At 44.6% G+C, this 7,326-nt stretch overlaps 5 non-coding genes across 5 annotated transcripts; all 5 read left to right on the top strand.

Annotated features, from left to right (window-relative positions):
- The first annotated feature begins 235 nt into the window (after positions 1-235).
- Positions 236-324, top strand: LOC127297827 (small nucleolar RNA SNOR75). Its single transcript, XR_007849515.1, has one exon. It is a non-coding gene; the product is annotated as a small nucleolar RNA SNOR75 (small nucleolar RNA).
- A 121-nt stretch (positions 325-445) lies between these two features.
- LOC127297817 (small nucleolar RNA SNOR75) lies at positions 446-532 on the top strand. The gene has a single exon (XR_007849507.1). It is a non-coding gene; the product is annotated as a small nucleolar RNA SNOR75 (small nucleolar RNA).
- A 75-nt stretch (positions 533-607) lies between these two features.
- Positions 608-694, top strand: LOC127297818 (small nucleolar RNA SNOR75). The gene has a single exon (XR_007849508.1). It is a non-coding gene; the product is annotated as a small nucleolar RNA SNOR75 (small nucleolar RNA).
- A 59-nt stretch (positions 695-753) lies between these two features.
- Positions 754-820, top strand: LOC127297717 (small nucleolar RNA Z105). The gene has a single exon (XR_007849407.1). It is a non-coding gene; the product is annotated as a small nucleolar RNA Z105 (small nucleolar RNA).
- Positions 821-900: 80 nt separating this feature from the next.
- LOC127297697 (small nucleolar RNA SNORD18) lies at positions 901-980 on the top strand. Its single transcript, XR_007849390.1, has one exon. It is a non-coding gene; the product is annotated as a small nucleolar RNA SNORD18 (small nucleolar RNA).
- The last annotated feature ends 6,346 nt before the right edge of the window (positions 981-7,326 follow it).

Consider the following 7,326-nt stretch of genomic DNA (forward strand, 5'->3'; position numbering starts at 1 on the left):
AAATGTACTACTACTGTGGTTACGCACCAGTGGGCCAATACCAAATGTAATAAAATGGTCACGAACCCAGTAGGCCACCGACTTGTTGTTGCCACAACTGTATATGGGCCATAAGGCCTTTATCAGAACTCAGCGCAGGGCTCCATCTGAGCCGTCCATCAGTCCAGTCCTGTTAGGGTTCATTTTCCATCCTCTATAAATACCACGCGAGAGCCTTCTGGTACGATTCCGTGGTTCTCGGTGATGATCAATACTGATTAGATGTCCGATATAATCCATTCCATTCAACCGTGGGGACAACATGAGGCAATTTGTCTGAGAGAACCTGTTTATTTTGTATCTCCCTTTTCCCTGCAATGCTTATGCTGTGTAGATATAGGTTTCTGCTGTGTTTGATGGAGCAGGTTTGCTTGGCCGCCTGTGTCACTCAAATCTCTGCTATTGTTCTCTATGATGATCAACACAGATGACGAGTCCGATGTAATCCATTCAGTTACACCATGTGGACAAACGAGGCATTTGTCTGAGAGATTAACTATTAGTCTCATGTATCATTTGTGACTGCTTCTTTTGTTAGTAAAATTGTCGGTATTTCTGTGCTAGTTGTTCTCTTTGATGATGAAAGCAGATGGCGAGTCTGATGTAATCCATTCTATTACACCGTGTGGACAAACGAGGCATTTGTCTGAGAGGGCACTGTCTAGTCTGTACCTTTGCCAGTTTTTTCGTAGCTGTTTCTGGTTTATTTCTGTGTTGACATGATGAGGAATACAATTGTTGTCCGGCCTATTTGATGATATAATCCTCCTACTCATTCTGAATGTCAAATGGACAGTACATACTTGCTTTGTTTAGCACAAGATTTATCTTTCGTTTTGAATTTTCTTTTTGACATAGTTTGGAATATGATGATGAACAGTTGGTCCGTGTTTCTGATATCATGTGATGATTTCCAATGAAACACTCAATTCTCTGATTCTGAAAGTCTAGTCGTCGCTTCTGTTTATTGTCGTGAGGTTGTGCTGTTATGGTATCTATACGTGTGTTCTCGACTCTCTTTGTGTGTACTGATGCGCTGTACGTCCACTATAACTTTCAGTGGAAGAAGAAGAGAATGAGGAGGCTTAAGAGGAAGCGACGAAAGATGAGGCAGCGATCGAAGTAGGCGCACAACAAGGGAGATTGCCTCTTTCTATTGGGATCTTCTCATTCATGATGTGCTTTGTTGGTGACTTTTGATTCCTGATATGTAGGTTATGAATGTAGGAGATCTGAACCCTTGTTATATGAGGATGATCATTTGTTATCCTAAATGGCTGGATTTTGTGCTGTTTGTGAAATAATATTTGACACTCTGTTTTCCTACCTTTCCTGTTGTCCTCAAGTTGATTGCTTTGCCTGTGGTTGTTCTGTGGCATAAATATTTTGTGGTGCTCATCTGTTCTAGTATTTGCAATGTGCATTGTTTAGGCGATCAGTTTGTGGTATTTACATGTCACCCTACTGCTACTGCATTTGTCCGTTGAGTTGTCAAAAGTTCAAATTCTTTGGAATCTATGGTGCAATAACAGATGTTGAGAACTAGCAGAATGAACATAGCACATCTGCAGATGTGGAGCTGGCAGAGGGTATTGTGTTTCTTCAGGTTGGCATCGTCAGTCTCGTTCTGCAATCTGCCTATACGCATGCTGCCTCTTTTGGTAAGGTAGATTGTGAGTGTCAGTCTTGTTCTACAATCTGCATAGCAGATGAATAAAACCGAATTTTTGATGGATGTTTTTTTAATTTAGTTGTCTTGCTATTTTGGAAGTTGAATATATTTCTAGATGTCATCATATATTTTTAGTGTGCTTGTTGAAAGTGGTTTAGCATGACCTAACAATTTTGTAAACCCTGCCTCCTCGTCTTGTCCTATGTGGCAAACTTGTAAGTAATTTTCTCCCTGTTCGTGGTTTCAGTTTAAATTCAACAATTATGGAATGAAGTAATTGACACAACTACATTACGTTTTTAATAGCAAGGGTACACAGTATATACTGGATCTTCATACTGAATATTTGACAATTAGATCTTGGTTTGCTAAAGACTGGCTAGCATCTACTCCCTCCATTCCTATTTAATCGATGCGGAGGAGAGAAGGCTAATGAACAAATAACGTATTGATTGAAGTCAATTAAATCCTGACAGTGGTAGTATCTGCTAATCAGGGTTAAAAATCTGAATATGAGATAAACTGAAGGAGAAAAACTTACATCTAGTAGAGAAAGTAATCTGGGGAGTGTTGTGGGACATGATTGTTGTCAACATGGAACAAGATGTGGTAAATGGTCCACCGATGCCACCCATTCCGAATAACTTATAAACTGAACAAGGTGGATCCACTTTCGATCCGAGGAGACACGTATCATGATTGCGAATGGCTTGTGGAATATAGCTCACGTCCAACAAACTGATGTCCACCAGGATCAAGGAGCTCAAAGGAGTACGCAGTTCAACAACAACAAGGGCTCGGATGGCCATATATAAAGATACATAATTATGTTTATTAAAAGCACTTGCTGAACATTTCAAAGTTATACATATAAGCTTCTGTACGAGGTGGGTAATGTAGTGCGCCTCTATCTCTCGTCTCTCTCAACACACAAGGTGTCCGAGTGATAAACCACATGGTAAGTGGCCTAGCCAAGTTCATGTTACATGGTGAGCACGACACCGTGTCTAAGAAACAATCCTTGATATATTTCATATAGATGAAGTGTGTGACATCCCAACACTAGATTAAAACTATTTGTGGTTTATACTGCAATACCAGGTAATTTCATTCCTAGGTGACCGTTTATCAATATCGCAAATAATGCTTCTGTGTTCTTCAGCCTCGTTCCAGTAACCGTGTATCACAAATCATATTGTAAATAATGTTTTACTATTTATGGGTCAAAGATTGGGTGTGTAAATCACAAAAAATTGGCCCTCGTAAAGAAAAGTTAGCTCCTACATGGAAAAATTAATAAGAACCAACAATAGGATTAAGATCAACAACGAGAACTAATGCATGGATAACAAAAAATACATGCACAGCTGATGAGAAAATCAAATCCTTAATTACCACCATCAAAACCTAGTTGAACAACTCTAGTAACACACCAACAATTTTATTTGCAATTGCAGTAACACGTGAAAAATGTGAACTATACATGTGTTCATCATCACCTAATCTAGCATAGATCACCATACGAATAAACGGATAAATAGATACCCGACCAAATGAATCATGTTGTCTTTCAATATAGCAGTACCAATAAATCAACATAAAGACATGGATGGATCAATAATATAGATGGACAAAATGAATCATTATATTAGTTAGATTCTAGAGCTCGTTAGTCCTCGAAGTTGGAATTTGCATATTCGATTCTTTTGCTCATTGCAAATTGCTTCTAGCCCCATGCTTCCAATTTGGACCATTCGATCAACTACTCACTGTCGACCTGCTAGAACTGGACACATCTGTTCTTACTCAGTTCCCTGCGGATATTATCCTTGCACCATCCCATGCTGTCATCAATTTTCTTCGCCATGTTCATTCTCTTATCTGTCACCCTCCTGCTTTGTGAACCCTATTTCAACTTGTTTACTCTTCACATGTTCAAATCCTTTTTCCAAAAAATATGTATTCGAATCCCGAAGTACAATGGTAAGACACTAATTTTGTTGCTACTTTTCATATGGGTGAATGAGCTCCTAACCGACACGGTCCCTAGTAAGCAATTTATTATTTAGATACTTTTTTTGGAAGAACAATGTCTTGCTTACCTTTTGGAGAGAGTTGACTTATATACGACACATACCAAAGAAGAGCTAGAAGTACTTGACCCTGTTCATGAAACAAAGCTAGAGGGCAAAGCAAAACTACTTTAAAAAAGTGATTATATCTAGCGGAGAAGAGAACAAGCCAGGGGAGCGCGAATAAGGACAATACGGCAGTCCAAAGTTTTCCTCAACATCGACTGAGATTATTTATTCGTTTCAGTTGTTCTCCCGGGACCACTCAATCCGAATAACTTACAATTAATCTGGATATACTCTGAACCATATACCATGATAAAGCATTGCTTGTGGCTGTGGTCTAGCAATTTCATATGCCAACAGTGTATAGTAGAATCAAATAGATCAGTTGAATTCTGGAGATGTCACAATGGCTAGTCATACATGCACTCAGTAGCAATTTGATTGTTATATATAGAATACGTGTAGAGCAAAATTTTCAATTGGTGGATAACATAAATTTTGATTATTAAAGGCACTAGCTAGCTCAGCTGAACATGCCAGTTATTTTTTGAAATGAGGCAAAAGCTTTGCCTTTCATTGATATAGGAGAAAAGAGTTGGCCCGTTTATGAGGAAAACTGGTCGAAAACCGTTACAACACGACACCACACACCAGCCCCGAGGCTGCGCTCCACACGGGTCGACGACCAGCCAGGTCGACACCACACCTCAATGCAACAGGCGGAGGCGAAAGACCAGAGCCACCGCTCCAACTACCACGCCGGCCCCGAGGCCGCGCCTCGCCTGGCCGAAGACAAACCCGTCTCCGCCGAAAACCACCAAAACACTCCACAAGTCCCTTTGTCCGGTGGACATCCAAAGCGAGGCCCCAAGAAGCAAAGCGACGCAAGAGCGCCGCCCACACCCGATCCCGCGAGGGATCTAGGGTTTCCCCCAGAGAGCCCGAGCGGAGAACAAGAAACACCCGCTTCGACGATGCCTTCAAGAAGTATGCGGCGCCCACAGGCGTCACCGTCGTCGGTCCTGGCCGGCCGCCAAGACAGAGCTTTCGACCAGCGAAGAGTTTCAAGACCTCGCGCCCGCCAACAAGGAGCGGCACAAACCACCATCTGCCACCGCTGAGCAACCACCTGGCCAACCTGGCCAACCTATAGCCGCCGACGCGCAGAGGGCTGCACATCCTGAAGCCAACGGAGAACCGCCGAAGATCACCGTGGGCGCCGCCGGAACGCCACATAGAGGGGACGCCAACCAACACCGACACGGGGCTCGAGGACGACCGCCGAAGTCCGCAGACATGAACTCCCCGCACCACCCGAAGCCGCCACCGCACAGCCAACCCGGCCCAAGACCATGGCAGCATCGCGCCACCCCAGCGCCATGACGGAGACGCCGCCAACGCCAAACAACGGTCGCGACACGCATGGCCCGACAGGCCCAGATCGGGGCCCGCCCATCGCCGCAGCCACCAGAAGCAGCAACACCGCCATGGCCTCCGGCAGACTCCTCCGCCCATGCGGCCATCCCAGCCGCCGCACTTGCCCACCACCACTCCGACGCGCCGCCCATCACGGCCCAGATCGGGCCCGGATGGCCCGCTCCACCCATCGCGGCCCAGATCGGACCCGGATGGCCCGCTCCGCCCATCGCGGCCCAGATTGGACCCGGATGGCCCGCTCCGCCCGCCGGCACCATCAGCATCGCTACGACCCCGCACGACCACCATGCGCCGTCCGCAGCCAACCGTGCCCGTCGTCCTACGCTGCCGCGCCAGCCGTCCATCGTCGCGCCCGAGTGAGCTCCCTCTCACCAGGGACGCGGGAGGGAAGAAACCGCCCCGCCACCACCTTCCCCGGGGAGCGCGCGGCTTTACCGGCTCCCCTCCGGCGGCGGCGAGGCATGGAAGAGAGGGGATGGGAACCTAGGGGTGGCGGCGGCTAGGGTTCCCCCTGGTCGCCAGAGGAGGGCGACGCGGGGAGGAAATCTGTTGTGAGAGGATAATGAACATGCCAGTTATTAAATATGTTGGCATGCAAGCTAGTAAATGTTGTCACTTTCTTGTCCCTCGCCACACATGATAGTGCCTGAGATATTATATGAGTGTAATGTCAAACCACATAGTGTGTTCTTAAACCGTGTACATAAAGCACAATAAAAATAATTTTGAATATGTACGGGGTCAAAAAAAATGCATGGGAATAATGCTTGTCACTTGTAATTTTTTTTAGTTACATCAGTAATAAATTAAAACCAACCTACTGAAAGGCACTTATAGAGAACGGGCAACAAGAAGAGGGACATAGATAAATGAAAAGGGACATGTGTAGACTAGACGAGAAGATCACCCCCAATACCACGAAATCTGATCCAAAAGCAACTCTACTAGTAACAGAATAACAACCGCATCGCAATTGCAATTGTACGCGGACTCAAATTTGCTTAACTTAGCACACTGCATACAACACAAATTCCCAATTATATTGATCTCAGCAGCCTGTTAGGTTACTTGCGTGGTTTTTCCCGTTTTTCTGATTTGGCCCGCCATTTGCTGCATCAGAGAAAACCGACGTTGGGCCTGTTTATGCACTCAGTTTGGTTCCCAACAATGTGTTTCGGTGCAGTTTCCGTCTAGTGTTTGATAGTCCGCACCGGAGATAAATCCGGTATCTAGAGGGAAAAAAGTGCGTTTGGCTATGTACTAAAATTGTCTTACGGCTACCACTTCAAACTTGATGGTGTTACCACCCTAACGGCTATGAACACACAAAGCACACAGAACACACTGAATGTGGCACCGAACATCAGATTAGTAAGCAGGTTTCAGAATCACACATGATCCATTTGATCAATATAATTGGTATGTATGGTTATGTTAAGTGATGCTGAAAATCAGTACAATTTTCATTGTGTTTGCATACTATATATTGCAACAACAATTGCAACGCATTTGTTGTATTCTCTTAGCGGAGTTGCATTTGGATCAGGTTTTCGTGGTATTTGGGGTGATTTTTCTTGTCTAGTATATATGTTTCCCGTTTCTTTGTTATACAATACATGTCCTAGTTCTTGTTGCCATTATCTAGGCCTATTGGTGTTTCTTATATATTGTTGTCCGTAAGAAAACAATATTTATAAGTGCCAAGCGTATGTTCTTTCTCCCATTCGTTTTTTGAACCTGGTCATATTTGAAACACTAATTTTTTATGTGCTTCCCATACATGGTTACATGCATGGAACGAGATTGAAGAACACACCATTTGGCTTGTCATTAGACTCATGGAATATCTCAGGCACCGTCCGGTGTGACAATAGACGTACAACATTAAACCTGACATGTACCACTGAGCTGGCCAGAGCTTTATCATAATTTATTTCATCCACCAACAGTTATTTCCTTTAATGGCGAGATGATTCGGGCACGCAGGACACAACGAGAAGCGAGGCGGGGAGTGGTGGGCCCGATGCGTCAGCAACACACGAACGAAGTATCGCAGCTTTGCCTTTAATGGCGATCGAGAGATAGGCGAGACGTCTCGTC

This window comes from Lolium perenne, chromosome 4 (genome assembly GCF_019359855.2).
Source record: "Lolium perenne isolate Kyuss_39 chromosome 4, Kyuss_2.0, whole genome shotgun sequence".
Classification (NCBI taxonomy): Eukaryota; Viridiplantae; Streptophyta; class Magnoliopsida; order Poales; family Poaceae; genus Lolium; species Lolium perenne.